This window comes from Pagrus major, chromosome 4, assembly GCF_040436345.1.
Source record: "Pagrus major chromosome 4, Pma_NU_1.0".
NCBI classification, from domain to species: Eukaryota; Metazoa; Chordata; class Actinopteri; order Spariformes; family Sparidae; genus Pagrus; species Pagrus major.
Genome location: NC_133218.1, coordinates 10,526,967 through 10,544,772, shown reverse-complemented (window position 1 = coordinate 10,544,772; position 17,806 = coordinate 10,526,967).

The window sequence follows — 17,806 nt, the reverse complement described above, 5'->3', positions numbered from 1 at the left end:
ACTATTACAACTACAGAGTAAAGCACAGAAGCTTTTTGTATCTACCTAGAGATGTCTTCAGGAGCCCCATGGCCGCCTTACATTCCCTTCGGACAAATTGACACAATCAGAAATACCAAGTTGGCGCCATCCTTTACTGATCGCACTTTCCCTTTACATCCGTACACAACAGACTGACAAATTGGACGAAGATGAACATAAAAATGAAAAAAAAAGAATTACAAGCAGACCATATGGCGACAACCTGTCATGAGAAAATTAGTTAAAAAAAAAAAGAGTTATCATGTGTAGTCTGAAATTGTTGGTGTGACTTGTTAGCCTGACTTCAAACCTAATTCTGGTTTATTACAACCTAGTTTTGGTTATTACTCTGCTCAGTAGTATTAGCATACACACCAAGTTAACTGCAGAGATCTGGAAAGATGCTGAATCACACAAAATAATGATAAAATGACTTCCAGTTCTGTAGAGACCTTACAGGTTTTGATAATTTGGTGAAGCTTGTTAAAACCTGACTGATCGCCTAATTCTTTGTGTTTCTTGTCATGTTAGACCTTGTCGTGACATTTCTAAAACAACCATCACCATTTTTTTTTATTGGTGCACTAATATGAAGAGTAATGGTGACTTACACTAATACAATACAGCCAAGTTGTGAGAAACCAGAATTATCCTCTAATGGAATTTACACAAGCTTTGGCCTGTTTGATCAAGTTAGCTGGTATGTGTAGACAAATACATGAGCACCACTGTGCTGTGGTTGACTAGCTTAGTGTTATTGTACAACTGGAGACGCCACACAGTGTATGCTAACATGTTAGCATGAAGCCTCAACAAGAAACAGAGGCATCAATCAGACTCGAACAGGTCAGTGTTGTCATCACTTAACTATTGCAAAAAGCAAAACTTGATGATTGCCATAAGACATGACAAGTTTAAAGGGGCACTTCACTGATTCTACATGTCAAAATCAGTTAGGAGTAGAAGACAGACTTTGAAAATAGTTGTACAGAGAGCCAAAGTTCAATGGCACACTGAAGCTAGCAGCTATCCACTAGCTAGTCAACCTAATAGTTGTTTTTCTGATGAGGACGGCCTGGAAAGGTTTACCAGAGAAAATAGGCCCACCATAGACCCTTTTGAGTTGCATTATGGGAGGATTTTGGAGCATGATTCATATTAGGGTTTAAAAGTCAGGATATGAGCCTCTGCTACTGTTCATGGCACTGCGATACCAAATCACTGGAGTGTCCCTTTAATTCACATGTGATATCATTAAAATGTAGGGAGGCCTGTCACTTGATTTCATTGTAAGCCACAAAGGCAGATTTTGTATGTTTTATAAAGAATTATGACTTTCTTATAGGACCTGATTGACTTGTATTTGCTTGAGATTCAGTGTCTAAGTATACCTATTGAGCATTATCGCTCAGACAATCTGTAGCCTCCTAGCCTTTACAGTAGCACTCATGCTTGATTATGAGCCACTGACACAGCATGTCGTCTCCTGTTGTTAAAAAAATGCTCTCTCTCTCTCTCTCTCTCTCTCACACACACACACACACACACACACACACACACACACACACACACACAAAACATCCAATATGTCTCAACTCGTGGCAGTATGAACTATTACACCCAGACACCACTGCTTCTATCCATAAATGGGCCTTGTTTGCTTTGCCTGTCTCGGTCATTAGTCTGGAACAAACTGAGGTGTTCTTGTTGCTGTTATCGAACCTGTCTCTGACTTATGTATCTGCATAGACAGCATTTATCAGTTATGAAATGACTGTCAGTTGCATGTTATGAAGTGCCTATGCTTACAGTAAATCACGGAGCCATTTAGCACAATGCTGAGTTCCACATCAGCCCCCAGGTCCCTTTCCCTTATCTTCCTTGGACAAATGAATATTTTGGATGGGAAAAGGCACATTATGCTTCTCTGAAGGCAGCAGGGTTAAACAGCTTAGTCCTTTCCAATGATCTCAGATATCAAGGAACAACAGGGAAGTTGATGACTGGGGGTCAGTGTGGAAGTCAGCAGATTACTGATACGTTTGATTTAAAAAATGAGTGGCGGCTGTGAAATAATCTGATTAATATGCTGTATAACAATGAGGTGAAGCACCCTGTATAGTTCAGCAGGACCACAGATTGTAGAAGGGTGAAAAGTAATGTCCGCTGGACACGGCTGCATCACCGTCTGGCTACCTACACAGCTCTGTTCTCCTCTACACTATTCTGATGCTCTGTCTCTGTTCTAGCTGGAGCAGCTTGTGTTTTTTAAGCCTCAAATCCACTGTGAACATAAATCCCTTTTTGATTTGTTTAATTTGTAAATGACATTGTCTTAACAGAGTACTACTACTACTGCTCTGTTGCTGTTACTGTTAATACATCTTTCTCTTCATCCTCTTTAGGTTTTGGCAAAAGATAAAATTGCATTATACAGTCAACATCTTGGAAGGAGTACATCACATACAGCTGAATTCACAATTTAGTTGCCATTATGGAACAGGTAAAAAACTATTAGTAACATCACCATTTCAAATGCTATTTGTTTCCAGCTATTAGCAGCAGAGAGAAAATGATGTGTTAGAAACTGGATCTGCTCACAGTAGTCTTTGATCGAGTTTTTAAAGGAAAACTTCATCAAATTTTCACATAAAGTGTGTTTACAGGAACCTGATGTGCCAGATGGTTTGTTTCACAATGAAGGCGCCACTAGAAGCTGTTTGGAAAAGCGCAGATATTTTCAAAAAATACTTGGCAGGTGATTGGATAAATCATCTATCTATATCTATCTCTGTCATGGGCTAACTTCAACCAGTCAGATCAACAGTGGCTGAGTGCTCCCACCAGCAGAGCCAGATGGTAAATCAAACTCTTACAGAAGTCAGTGACGAGAAAAGAAAAAACATCGCTCCACCGAGAAAAGCCTTCAGTGCTGTTTTTTGCTCTTTTAAGTGAATAGACTCTCCAGTTCTGATAAAAGATGGTAGCAGCATCTGTGCTAACCTCTTGGGGACCCACCATTGTTGTTTTCGAACAAACAGTCACTTCTCTCACTGGTCGTCATATGTAAACCCAGCTCCTCCCCACAGGACGCTGATTGGCTCACTGCCAGTGTATTCAGCCACAAGCACAGAGCTTGAAGCCTGGCGGGATGGATATGCAAGATCACATGATCTCTCGAATCTGGCTGCCTCACAAGGTAGTGTTTACAGGTGTTGGGGAGTACTGCTGCACATGTGAAAATATTAGTATAAAGCCTTTTGTGGCTCCAGAGGAAGCTGAATGTAATCTGATATATTGCCTCCAGTGATGTCACTCAGGGGCTAAGTTGTATTGTGGGTAATGTAGGCACCAGGTTTTGGAAAGAAAGAAGAATGTGTGGATTTAAAAGGGGATATCTGTGCTCTGCTTTAAGCTGTCCATGACGAGCCAACCAATGGACTGCTTTTAATAACCTGGTGCCTACATTACCCACAATGCAATTTAGCTACTGAGTGACATCACTGGAGACAGTTTATCAGATTACATGCAGCTTCCTCTGGAGCCACAAAAGACTTTATACTACTTTATTCACATATGCAGTAGTTCTCTACAACACCTGTAAGCACACTTCAATGTGTAAAATTGGTGGAGTTACCCTTTAACTGAATAAACTGTGGTTACAAAACATCTGTTCCCACATCTAAATGAGCTTTAAACATATATTTATACTCCTAGAAGTGTATCTGCTGAAGAACAGACCCTCACACTGATAGGATTTTAGAGGACTGAGCTGCTTTGTAGCCATATTATAACCGCGACCCAGCTGGACTCAGTGGCAACGTAAAGCATTCAGCAGCATGTGTTCAGTGTCTCATCTGCAGCCTGTGTTTCTTGTGTAACATGAATAAACGAGTGGATGAGTAAGGACTTTTTGGGATCCTTGAGGTGCTTCACATCTAAAACAGACTGGACTACAGGACAATAAAGATGGTTGTGAATTACAAAACAGTACCTGTCTTCTGTGTGCTTTTTAACAGAACATGAATGAAACTGGAAGCTAATCTCACATTATTTTGGAAATGTAATTGGGTCACACCAAAAGCCTGATGAAATTTTATTCAGCGATGATCCATAGGGAACAGTGTGCCAGCCCCAAGGCCTTTTCAAATCAACTTCTGTCTCACATAATAGGCCAGTTGATACAGAGATGAAAATCTCTAGTTGTGCTTAGAGTCAAGGGCATATTCTCCACATTCACCCATCCACAGGGCTTTGAAGGTCAAGTTCAAGGTACATAAAGTATATTATGATAATGAGTTCTACATTGTGGGAATGTAAAACAGTGATTTAATTTGCCCCGACAGTTAAAGTGTGTCCCGTTTCTCTCCTTTCTTCACCTTGGCTGTGTGCTGGCAGCCTGCTGTCTATTAAAAGGTCGGCCCTCCTCTCATGTTGAGCATGCTCCAGGGGGCGCAGGGCACCGTTTACAGCATTCAGTATGCATCTGGGTGTTTGAGTGCTGCCTACTAACACCTCTCTGGCATTTACATCTTGCTGCTCACTCTCCGAGTGAATATTTCACAGCAAGTCCTGATCTCCATGAAGAGAGCCATAGAGAGAATATATATGTATATATATATGTATATGTATATATATATGTGTATATATATATATATATATATATATATATATATATATATATATATATATATATAGATATATATATATATATATAGAGAGAGAGAGAGAGAGAGAGAGAGAGAGAGAGCTTCTGCTTCTGTGGAGAAAGCCACAGTTAAATTGTAACTGTGGTTTGCAGAAACGGAAATTGCCAAAATGTTATTCTGACGTCTGGGCTGGTCATGTGGTAACAGCTGAACCATCTCAATGACAACTACTCAAACTCCATCACCATATGAACCCACAAGATGTGGCTGACAGCTCCACAAATCTTCCAGTAAGTGGACCTTCTGTTCAATAAATCAGTTTTTGTCATACTGCTATTTCCAAGGTCAATAATAAGCCTCCAGACCAAGTACATCAAATCTCAATATGCCAGTGTGCCAATGGCATTACAGTTCCATCACTTGTGTCCACGAAAACATCTGACCACATGGATAAGCAGTTATGGGGGGTTTAAAGTCTCAAGTGCTCCAGGGCTTTAGAGTTTGATGTTGGATTAGACCATATTAAATTAAAGGGGACTGTTGAGCCTTGGTGAAGTTATGCGCTCTACTGCGTGCCATTTAGTTTTTTTAAAGTAGTCCTTGAGGAAAACTACTGGGACTCCAGATGTCCAGTTCTTCTCCTGCATGGGTTTTACATTCACATTCACATCATACACACATTTTACATTCATTTTCTCTCACCAAAATGCAGTATGTGTGCCTTTAAGACCTAATAAACATGTTGACTGATTTCAAGGTTCAGTTCATTCATCATTCTCCTAAACAGGGTTGTACAAGTCTCACAGCGTGGGGAGTGAAGCTGCTCTGTAGTCTGGTGGTACAGCAGCAGATACTTCTGTAGCTGTTGTCAGATGGCAGCAGGGTGAACAGACTGTGGCTGGGTGGGTGTTGTCTTTTAGTATCTTTGGGCTCTGTGCAGACATCTCACTTCACTGATGTCACTGACGCTCTGTAGATGGTGCCAGTGATGTTCTGGTCTGAGCCTTCCTGTCCTGGGCCGTGACGAACCATGCCACTTTGTGATGTTTCCAGTCAGGATTTCACTTTTTATAAAACATTTACTTCTCCTTCACTGCCTTTGTTGGTGCATTGCTGCAATTCTTTCCACGTTTCTACCACCAAGTGTAAATCAGTTTTACAATCTTGAAACCAAAGACCAGACCATGTATCATGTTACCCGCATGCTCAGGTGTGCATGAGATACTAACCAAGCAGGTGTCATATGACCTATAGTGCTACGTGGTACCTTTAAACCTTTTGACACATTTCAGAAAGTGTTAGGAAAAAAATCCATAAGCTGAGTGTGATTAGTGTTCATTTATTCTGAGATGTGCTCAGTAAAGAGGCTGTGAATATCATTGTGTTTATATAAGGTCATACATTACATTATTCCTTTGCTGTTTTAATATGCAAATCACAGTTAGCCGTTTTGTGTCTGTGAGACGAATATAAATGGACTCTGATTCATCTTGTTGTTTATCTGTAAATGATTTATTGTTTCACATTTTTCTGTCACGTTGTTTAAAAGGAAAATCAAAGATGTGCCTGCCAGCCATTAAAGTAATGCTTGTATTAAATCATTTAAACTGCAGAACATCAAAATCAATTCTCATTTTCATCTGAAGAGTTGGTCAATTATTGACTGTGTTACAACCACTGCTTTCCTCCCGGCCTCGGATTAACAGCCACACAGTCCCGTTATGTATTTTTATCATTTTTATTGGTAGGGAGGAAACTGATGCAACATGATTCAGTGAATGATTTTCAAATAAATATGGTTGCAAACTAGCTTGCTAGAATACTGTATAAAAGTAGCCATCTCTGTTGTCATGTTATTTATGTTTGTGCTTTTTTTCTTGAAAGGTACTCCGAAAAATGTGAGCTCACAGTATCGGATATTTGTGGCTGTTGGTTGGGTCTGTGCTTCAACAGGGATGCAGAGCCACACAGGTAGCTGTGCATCATCTGACCAGTGGCACAGTTTACAGTCTAAGTCTAGTTAAAGTGTGCTTTAACAATAGCTGAGACCACTGACTGAAAAGCCTGAGGAAAGTGATGATTGGCTGAATTGCTGTCCTACTGAAACTGTCAGAGTCTGTGTGTGTCTGTGTGTGTGTGGTGGAGACTTCTCTTGTTAAATCAACTTTGATGAATTTGGCATGATGCAGCTGTTTGTAGTCCAGTATAATACTGTATGACACAAGATGATGACACTCCCTGAATATAATGACTTTTCAATTTCAGCACGTGATTTCTTCCTCTAGGGGTCTCTCAATCAAGACAAAACAAAAAATGTACGTAGTGTTGGTATCACGGGAGTTCAATCAATCAATCTTTATTTGTATAGCACCAGTTCACAACAAAAGTCATCTCACGACACTCAAGATTGAGCCGGTCTGGACCATACCCTTTAATTTATTTATTTATAGAGACCCATCATTTCCCCCAAGAGCAAGTACTTGGCAACAGTGGCAAGATGGTGGGCAGGTTGACTGGTTGGGTTGAGAGAGAGAGAAAGAGAGAGAGAGAGAGAGAGAGAGAGAGAGAGACCTTGCCAAAGTGTGTCAACACGATTGTGTAATTTTTTTCAGACACTTAACCATTATTCTGTACAGCGCTACAGCTGTCCTCATCCAGAAAAGAACCAGCACAGTTATCAAACCTGGGACAAACACCTTAACAAAGAAAAGGTTCATCACCATTAGGCACATTCACACAGTCATGACCATAGGTGAGGATTGAAACGTAGATGGACTGGTAAATCAAAGGTTTTGCCTTCTGGCTCAGCTCCCTCTTCACCACGACGGTCCAGTGCAATGCCTGCAGTACCACTGACGTCGCACCCAACAGCTTGTCCATCTCATGCTCCACTTTCCCATCACTCCTGAACAAGACCCTAAGATATTTAAACTCCTTCGCCTGGGGCAGGAGCTCACCCCCCAACTGGACTGGGCAGTCCACCATTTTCCGGCAGAGAACCATGGCCTCAGACTTACCCCCAGATTACACCAGGACTGTCATGGTCACGTAACAGCTGCGATATGGTTGTCGGAGCTGATCACGGCTGTTCTAGACAATGTTTGTGTTTCTGTTGACTGCACCATGGCACGTCTCAGCAGCGTCCCAGAAGCGGCTCCCAGCTCTGCTCTGGGAGAATATGTGCCAAGTCTATTTTCGAAGTAAGTGGACCGCAACCGAGTCAATTAGCACAGAGCAGATCAAGCCAGACAGGAAGTCAGACATGGGACAGGCATAGTGTATCCGGCCAATTTTCTAAATAAAAACAGTGTGCCAAGTTGGGCTCTACAGCACAACAAACATAAACACACATAAAGCAGACAAATAATGAAATGATCTAACTCCGTGGCCTAAACGTGCCCAGTGGAATCAAGGGGTTAGAGCTGCTGACCCTCTTTCAGACCACTTCACACATGGCTGTGAACTGCCCCAGGGCCTGCTAGAGGTCGTGGACCGAAGAAGCCAGCAAACCCAAGTCATCTGCAAAAGGCAGAGATGCAATTATGAAATTCCCAAACCAAACACTCTCCTTACCATGACTACCCCTTGAGATCCCGTCCATGAATTTCACAACCAGGATCGGAGAGAAGGCTCAGCCCTGGCGGAGTCCTACATATAGAAAACAAACTCAAACACGTACTGCCTATGGCATTCATCAGCATTGGAGAAGAAAGCAAGTGTTTTGGATTGAGCAGTGGACTTTGAGACCATCACTGCCCACAGCATCTTTCGACCAGCCTACCTGACCTGCTGGACCGCCCCAAGGAGGAAAAGAGTTGGAATAAGAGCTTTGCTGATACAGCTTAGTTTAAGGCTGCTCCTGGCTCATGTCTGGTCACAGGACAAGGAAATGGACAAAATGGGACTCGCAGACTGTTGTGGCCACATCTTTACAGAGATCCCAGATCAAACCGTTGCACTCAACAGGCAGACTGTGTTCTGAGCCGACAGTGTGCAGGACTATAGTGGGGCCAGGTGAGGTGAATGTTGAACTTTTAATGTGATGATGCCAGCTGCATTATCATCACCATCTTGTTACCGCTGTTCACACTCACCCCGTCAAAAATGTAAAAAAAAAAATGCACAACAGAATTATGTATGCGTTATGCATATGTATTTATAGCCTATGTGGTGGCCACATCAGCAGCTCCACATTGAAGAAAACAAAATGGTGGTAACTTTCCTTTTTTTGCATTTAACTAATTTGGGTTACTTATTTTTTGGCATTAATACTCAGACTCATACACATTTAGATAAACAATTGGACTCCTGGGTTTTGTTTCATGTAACATTCAGCTTTATTAGCATTTTTTAACAGTTATCTATTTGTAGTGCACACAGTTAATTTTTTTTGTCAATTTTGCTATATTTTCCTTGACTTCAGTTCTTTAGTTTTCATGAAATTAATTCAGTTTACTTTGAGTTGCCAGTTCTCTGGGAGATCATTGCTGAAGTGTCTGGCTGGCAGGCAAAAGGAGTTCCAGCTGCTTCAGGCCTGTTCCTCCTGCGTCCAGGGGTTGGAAGCAGTGTTCTAGTTTTGATTTTGCCATTGTTTACCTGAATTACTATTTTTATAATGTTCTTTCATTATTTTCCCTTAGTTGATGTAACACACACTGACATGTGTTGTGTTTATGTTAGTACCTGTTTAGATGTTTATGTCCTTGTTTACCCCCTTATGTCTCTAAATGGCCTGATCAGCCGCTATATATGTTTCCCCATGTCTCAGTTTGGTAAGGTCAGTTAGTGCTTAAGTTTAGTTCTGTTAGGTTGACCTCTTTTATGGGCCCTGAATTATTCTTCAGTACTTTTGTTATTAATTTTTTGGCTACTTGAACATTTTTTTTAACTTAATACCTGTGTCTCACTTGCCTGCCAGCTCGGTCCCTGACAGCCTATGATAACTAGCTCTAAAGAATGACAAACTCTCATTTTGTTATGCAACCACGTTGAGGCTTCACTACATTGTCCTAACGAGCCGCACCTGAAAGCACCTCAGTTCTGGTGGAAGAGCCATTATGTCAGAGTTTACGTGCCGCTCCATTTTGCTTTTTGTTGCTCTTCCCATTGTAACATGTTGCAGCAGGGAGCACCTGCTTTCTACAGTGCAGTTGTTGCTAAATAGCAGCATACAAAGATTTGGGTTTAAACTTAACCTAGGCCAGAGTCTTCAACCTTGCTGGACAAGTCACAGACTGTCATGTCTCAGTAAATACTTTTTTGATCCGGAGAAGATGCTGCGTAGCCCACCCTCTCATCCCTTTAGAAATGAGGAATTTTCCACAGGAAGAAACAGACCGCCGCCGAGCCCCACTTTCTACTACTCTGCTGTTTCCTCCACTGCGATGCAGAGAACAGCATCCGTCATCACACTGATAGTATGCTACAGCGGCCATTGGCATTCATCCATGGACACACAGATATTACTGTAGTTATTAATAGCGTGTATTACAAGCTTAAAGCTGCACTTATTGCAGAGTCCCATTTATGTGCTGTGTCTAAACACTGCAAAGTATTGATAGCCGCTTGCCTTTCTCTGTGCTCATCACAAGCTGATTTGAGCTTCTCCACTGTGTGGATCAATAGTGTTAGCTTTGCTGCTGTGTGAGCGCCCAATAAACCATATTTATATCTGAACAAAGACCAGATAAAGGTCCCGCTTTGTCCCCCCATTTATTCTCTTGTGTTTCAGCTAAGCCTGTTCCAGTGTTTCCAGTCTCCTTGTGGTATGTTCCTGGTTTTTTGTCCCTCGTGTTTTTACTGGTTTTAATGTTGCTTTTGGTTGTACTTTGTTAAGCTTTTGTTTTTGGTTTTTGTGTTGTTGGACTTGCACCTACTCGTTCCAATTAACTACATTCACTGTAAGATGGACACTGGGATCTAACAAGCTTCATGCTAAACACAGGAAGTAGGCCAAGTAAAATGGATGCTAAATGTCTGCATTCACAATTTGTGATTGTGTTAGACACACTCACTTCCACAGTCACCTCTGGAATGCCATGATGGATTTGAATGTCAGATGTCTGGTAGACTAACCCTGCACCATCAAGGCTTAGAAAACCTCTCCCTTCAATGTGACTGACAAGGCCACAGTGACTCAGGAGCCTTGCCGCTGTTATCTCAAAGATATCTGTCACATGGTTCCCTCTCAGGTGTGAAATTGTCCTCTCAAATTTGCCACAGCAAATCACTGAGAGTGCTGGAGAACAGGAGGAAGGGAAGGGTGAAGTCTAAAATCCCTGTGGGTCTCGGAGAGGAGAAAGTGCCTGATGATTATACTGGCAAGGCTTCTCCAAAGCTCTGAAACAGCTTAACTAGAGCAAAGGCTGAGGGGCTAAACATCGACTTCTACAAACTCTGTGACATTTCGGGAAAATACGTCAGTTGCCTTTTAGATCAATATCAATTTCCTCTCTGTGCGTTACTGAAATACTTCAGGTCCAAGGTTAGTCTCTCGACCAGCGGTATGACTCATAGTCAGTACAATAATACAGTGAAACCTCTTGCTGATCAGGTAAGAGTGGGCCTATTAACACGCATATAAATTCAGAGGGAATAATTATTTGTAATTTAAGTAAAGCATTAGCAAAATCGCGTGACCAAATTCAGTAACCGAACTGTAAAATGTACAGAAACCACAAACAACTCTATAGTGAAACATTTATTTGCTAATCTAAAGACAAAGACATGACAGCAACATAACACAAACTAGACTATGGTGATGAAGGTTCTCAGCCATCCAGGTCATGGTAAATCTAGGTGCTGTATCGTTGGCAACTGGACTTGTTTCAGTTTCTTGAAGACGTCTCACCTCTCATCCAAGAGGCTTCTTCAGTTCTAACTAACTGGAGGGGAGTTGCTGGCTTTTAAACTATGTGTGGGAGTGTCCTTACATAGTGCAGGAGTGTCCTTACAGAGTGTGGGAGTGTCCTTACACGGTGTGGGAGCGTCCTTACATAGTGTGGGAGTGTCCTTACATAGTGTGGGAGTGTCCTTGCCGAGGACAGAGCTCTGAGTTTCAGGGTTGTTAGGGCTTGTGGGTCACTGACCCAACCAGTCTTCATGTGGGTTGCTAAGGCTAGGTGAGCCCAGGTGTGAATGGTTGTTAATATGTCTGGGGAGGGAACACAGTACTTCATTGGAGATGGGTGTTATATAATGTCTTAGGCCACCTCCTCTGTTCAAAGACGGTCGTTCCAGTTTGACATAGATGGATTCTTTTACTCCTCTTTCAAACCATCTGTCTTCTATGGACAAGATGTTTACATTGTTGTCCTCAAAGGAATGATTTGTCTCCTTCAGATGTAAGTGGACAGCAGAGTCTTGACCTGAGGAGTTGGCCCTCCTGTGTTGTGCCATTCATTTATGGAGAAGTTTTTGTTTTGTTCCCCAATGCACAAATCTGTGCAGTCCTGGCTGCATTGAACAGCATAAACTACATTACTCTGCTTAAGCCTGGGTGTTTTGTCCTTAGGATGGACAAGTTTCTGCCTCAGTGTGTTGGTAGGTTTGAAGTGAACCGAGGTCTTGACAAAGGTCAAGTTTGGGCAGCCACAGGTTTTAAGTGCTCCCTGATGTGCTTCTGTTCCTTCTCCTTCCCCTCTGTCTTTGTGGGCACAGTCTCAGCCCGATGGTTTAGGGTTCTGATGACCCCCAGCTTGTGCTCCAGTGGGTGATGAGAGTCGAACAGCAAGTATTGATCTGTGTGTGCAGGTTTTCTGTACACCTCAATGTTGAGGCTTCTGTCTTCTTCAATGTGTACAGTGCACAGTCCAAGAAGGGCAGACTGTCTCCTCTGACATCTTCCTGTGTGAACTTGATGTTATTGTCCACAGCATTTATATGTTCTTTGAAGGCTTCCACTTCCCTTGCTCTGATTTTGACCCTGGTGTCGTCCACATACCTGAACCAGTGGCTAGGAGCAGTTCCTGTGAAGGTAATCAAGGCTCTGCTCTCAACTTCTTCCATGTAAAGGTTGGCCACTATTGGGGACACTGGTGAGCCCATGGCACGGCCATGCTTCTATCTGTAGAAACCTTCACTGTACTGGAAGCAGGTGGTCATCAGACAGAGGTCAAGTAAGGCACAAATGTGGACTGGAGTGAAGTTGGTTCTGCTGGACAGAGTGCTGTCCTGTAGCAGGCGTTTCTTCACCATCTTTACCGCTTCTTGAGTAGGAATGCATGTAAAAAGAGCCTCCTCCCTATCTGGCCCCTCCTATTCTGGCTCCTTCTCCTCCTACTCCTCCTCTTCCTCCTCCTCCTCTCTTTTCATTTAGGCTCCCTTCTGATGGACGACGGGCCCCTGGGAACATCTACCTCTCCTGGCTCCTGCAGCCTCACATATTGACGGATCTGGATCGTCATACCCTGGGCTCTGTGGTTCTTTGCACTCCTCTGTTTTACTATCTCCTTATATCTGTACTTCTGAAAAATTTGATGCCTTATCTAGTGTGGCCTGCCCTCTTCCAGGGCACGTTTTCCCTCACTAGAATCAAGGATCTAAGGACAGAGGATGTCATTCATTCACTACACAGATTGTAAAGCTCACTGGGGCAATGTGATTGTGATTTTGGGCTATATCAATAAAAAAAATATTGAATTGATTAATTGATGGTGAATAAATGCCTGCTACAGGACAGCACTCTGTCCAACTTCACCCCAGACCACATTTGTGCCTTACTTGACCTGACGACCTGATCTGACGACCACCTACTTCTAGTACAGTGAAAGTTTGAGTTGAGTGACTGCAGCCAACCTGTAACAAGCACCCATCTCCCCCTCAAATTGAAACTCAACTCATGTCTGTGCAGGAAACCTGAGAGAAAGATGTTTCTAAAAGTCAGTGTGTTCAGCGCTCGTGTGTAGCTTCTAACTGAAACTCTTCAGTTTCTCTCTTCCTGTTTGTTCTTTCAAACATCTGCTGTGTTTGACTGTTTCATTGTGTTCACTTTCAGCTGTTTTAGGAGTCATGTTTAGTCTGCTGCTGAAAACATAATGTTTCCTGTAATGCTGCTTCATAATAAAAGCTTTTAAATGACTAAATAACAGGGGGCTTTTATTGTGAAGAAGTTATCGTAAATGAAACGTGTTTGTAACTGAATCAGCGGAGCCACTTTGTCAGTGGTGATTCTTCGATATCAGAACAAGTGCATCATTGGTTTAAAACACACATTCAAGCAGGTAGCCCAGTTGTGGTGGAGATGCAAATCCGTGCCGAGTCAGGCTGACCGATGTAACTGAAAAACAGTATAAGTGAGATATGTGTTTAAATGAATGGAACATTTTGCTGTGTTAAACTTTTGTAGTCTTCACTAAATTCACCTATCCTATGTGAGTCTCGTGACTTTTTTAATTTTGTTGGCTTTACCTGTTGAATATATTGGTCAGTAAAGGTATGCTAGCTGAAATCATTGAAGTGAAATACAATTAGAATTTAGTCAGATTGCAGGCTAGTATGACCTTTTGATACATAGTTCTTTAAACTTTAGTTTAATATATTTTAAAGGAGGCAAGAGCTGTTTCTGACAGTTAATGCTGTGTTTGAAGTAATAATAATAATAATAATGTCTTCATATAGCACTTTATTCGGATTACATTATTTATTGATGGACACATGACCCCAGACTCATTCAAACATTTATGGGCTAAGCCTCAGAACGCTCCTGGGTCACTGCCCACCCCCGGCCTCTCTGCTGTTATTAATGGAAATCAATACTCTCTAATCAGATATTTTGAGGTTGCTCCTGCATCAGCAGATCTGCCCTCAGAGAGCCCTCTCACTGAATCTCTCCTCTCTGTGTCCACAAACAAGTGGACAGCATCGATTACCTGCAGGATGCTGCCGCCACAGTACAGTAACCATGCGTAGAGCTCTCACCTTCTCCTCACTTCACCTTTCTGTTCCACTGTTTTCAGGACAGACTGTCACTACCAGGTGAAATACATTCAAGCATGGAAGTTCATTCTTGACTGTGGAAATCAGTAAGTATGACAAAATAATCTAATCTGTGTTTCTTTGCCATCGATTGTGTCCTGGATTTTAGAACAATGGGTAACTTCAGTATCCCTTTAGCTGCCATCACTACAGAGCACAGACTCTGGGGAGGCTACATTCATAGACCTCTCACTGACACACTTGCGCATAGGAAGGAGTAAAGAAGTGTCTTTGAGAGACGAATGCATTTACATCTTTTCAACATCTCTGCCTCACAAGGAGGTGAGGGGGTGTCAAACCTTCTTGGTTGCATTAATATGTGTTTTTTTGTTTGCTAATGGGCAAAGTGGCAAGTTGCAAATGGGGTCAGAGCAACATTAGCATTCATGTATCAGTAAAATATGTCTTGGATACGCTCTCCTTTTAGCTCGACATCAGGCTCTGTAGCTGCTAAATGCTCCACATACGTTCACCAGCTAGTTGCTAACTTTGTCTGTTGTACAGGGGCTTATGACAGCTTTTTGACTAAAAGCTGTGAATGGAAAATAGGTTTATGAGAGTGATGAGACTGATCCAAAGCAGTGTTATGGGCCAAAACTAAAAGTCTGGAACATGCCTTCAAAAACCTGGAAAAAAGAAAGAAAGAATTTTTACAAGAAACTGCAAAGGCACTCACTCACAAAATCAGCTATGGATTTGTGTCTTATCTGCTGCATCAATAAGACATGGATGTTCTTCTCCCTCACCAGTTGGATGAGATAATCCAAATACCAGCTGACAGAGCAACCCAGAGTCAGCAGGCTGATCTTAGAGGACTCATTTTACCAATTCAGTGAGTTTTACTCCTGCTTTTATCTCTACCTCCGTCCCACACTCCTCTGCCCCTGTCGACCTTCACAGCCTGCAGGGAGGCAGCTTCACTTCACAGTGGGAATTCCACCTGCTGTCGTTCACACACACACACACACACACACACACACACACACACACACACTGCACGTCTGGTGTGGAAGCCTGCTAAGGCTATTCAGCACCAGGTCCAGTATTCACCGGTGAAGTTTAAAGTTCACTTTTTTTTATGCACACACATTATTAAATACACTGTTAACATCCACAACATCAGGCAGCATGTTGACATCAAAGCGGCCTGCTGTGCTGTGAAACAGGACTGCTAAAGAGGGAAATGTGAGGAAGAGACTCATTCAGGAACAGTAGGAAAAATGTTTGTCTATCTGTCTGCAAGAGTTTATAACAGAGATGAATTGTAAAAGAAGTAGTTTTTGTTACTTAGGATGATGTATCAACATTATTTTGAGCAGTTTTTTATGAACTATTTTAAAGAAAAGAAACAGCATCAGTTGTTGCAGCAAGTGACAAAGCTCTGTAGCAGCCACAGTAACTGGACTGAGGAGTCAGCAAACATCACACTTCAACATGAGGGACTGTTGTTCTCTTCCATCTGGGCGGCCGTGGCTCAGAAGGTCGTGGTTTGATCCACAGCCCTGAACCCCAAATTGTTCCTGGTGGCTGTGCTGAAGTGTGTGACCGTGTGAATGAATGAAACAAAGTCCAAGGTAGATTTTCAAATGGTGTTTAAAAAATTAAATGAAGGTTTAGTCCTTGAGTCCTGCAATATCTATTTGGAGTGTTGAGGATGAGTTCAGGAGTCTCAGCGTGGGGAGTGAAGCTGCTCTGTAGTCTGGTGGTACGGCAGCAGATACTTCTGTATCTGTTCTCAGGTGGCAGCAGATGATACCAGTGATGTTCTAGTGGTTTTAATCATCCGCTGTAAAGCAATCCTGCCCTGGGCCGTGATGAACCATGCCAGTTTGTGACGTATATATATATATACACACGCACAGACATATACATATAAACATATATACATACACACATACACACATCCATCCATCCATCCATACATACATACATACATACCTAACCACCTAACACCTAACCAGGAAACAGGAGTTCAGGAAGGTAGGCAGAATCATAGAAAGGCCAAGAAAGCTAGGGCAGATGCAAACTACACAATCTGATGGAGTGCTAATGCAATTAAACTGTACATGTACTACTGGGCTGATTAAGGGAAATGAAAAGCTGTTGATGAGCGGGTGGGGAAGGTCATGTGGTAGAAACAGTGGGAAAAGGGTTCCTGTAGGGCAGGAGGGATGGCTGCATCTGGGACATCATGGGGGTTCATTTGGCAGAGAGAATACAACTATAACCAAAATGAATGTGTTATGGCTGGACTTGTGACACTCTGTGTTTCCAAAAATTAGGAACTTTGTATGGCCATCACCACACTGCAGCTGCAGAGACAGGGTTGGTATATTTTAGCGTAGTGTAGTAGTTTATCTCTAAATGTAATTAGAAGCCTGTCCCATTTATAACATCAACTCTCCAGATGTAGTGGTGAGATAACACAGTGGTGATCAGAATTTTTTGAGTTGAAAGATTCTCTTTTTATGTCGGTACCATACCGACAGGAAGCAGTGAAAACATACAAATAAGGTCCTGATGCACTCAGACATGCATGCAAATACATCTCTACTATCTACTCACTGGGCTGATGCAGTAATAAAATTTGCATTTGGAGCACTGATGACTTTTAGTAAGTTCACAGTGCATCACAGCACATCTGTATCCATAATGTAGAGCCAGAAAAACTCAGCCTCAGCCTCCTCAGTAAGAACAGTTCCATCCAGCTTCACAGGCAGTGATTATTGTGAATATTTATTCATTATCTCTTATCTATTTAAACATGAGTCAGCCTGTTGCTTTGCATCTGCATCATTACTGCAGCCTGAGTAATCTCTAACACTTGGAGGTGGTTTTTAATACCTTGTCCCTTATTTAAGCACTCAAAGATCTAGCAGCAATGAAAGCCGACTGTTTCGTTGTCTCATGTGCCTGTGTTAAAAAGCTGCACTTGAACACACAGCAAAGACTACAACCAACACCAACTGTGTGTGAAGAAATACCTCTCCACACCCCCAGGTGGCAGTAGTCTATATACATCATTCAAAGGTAAACCAGAAAACCCAGGACAGTGGATGTGCAAACTTGTTGTGATAAAGCAGTGTGTTTTGACACCACTCTCGCTAATATAGCTGCTTCTGAAGTTGAATATGTCTGATAAACAGTCACTGGTGAAGTCA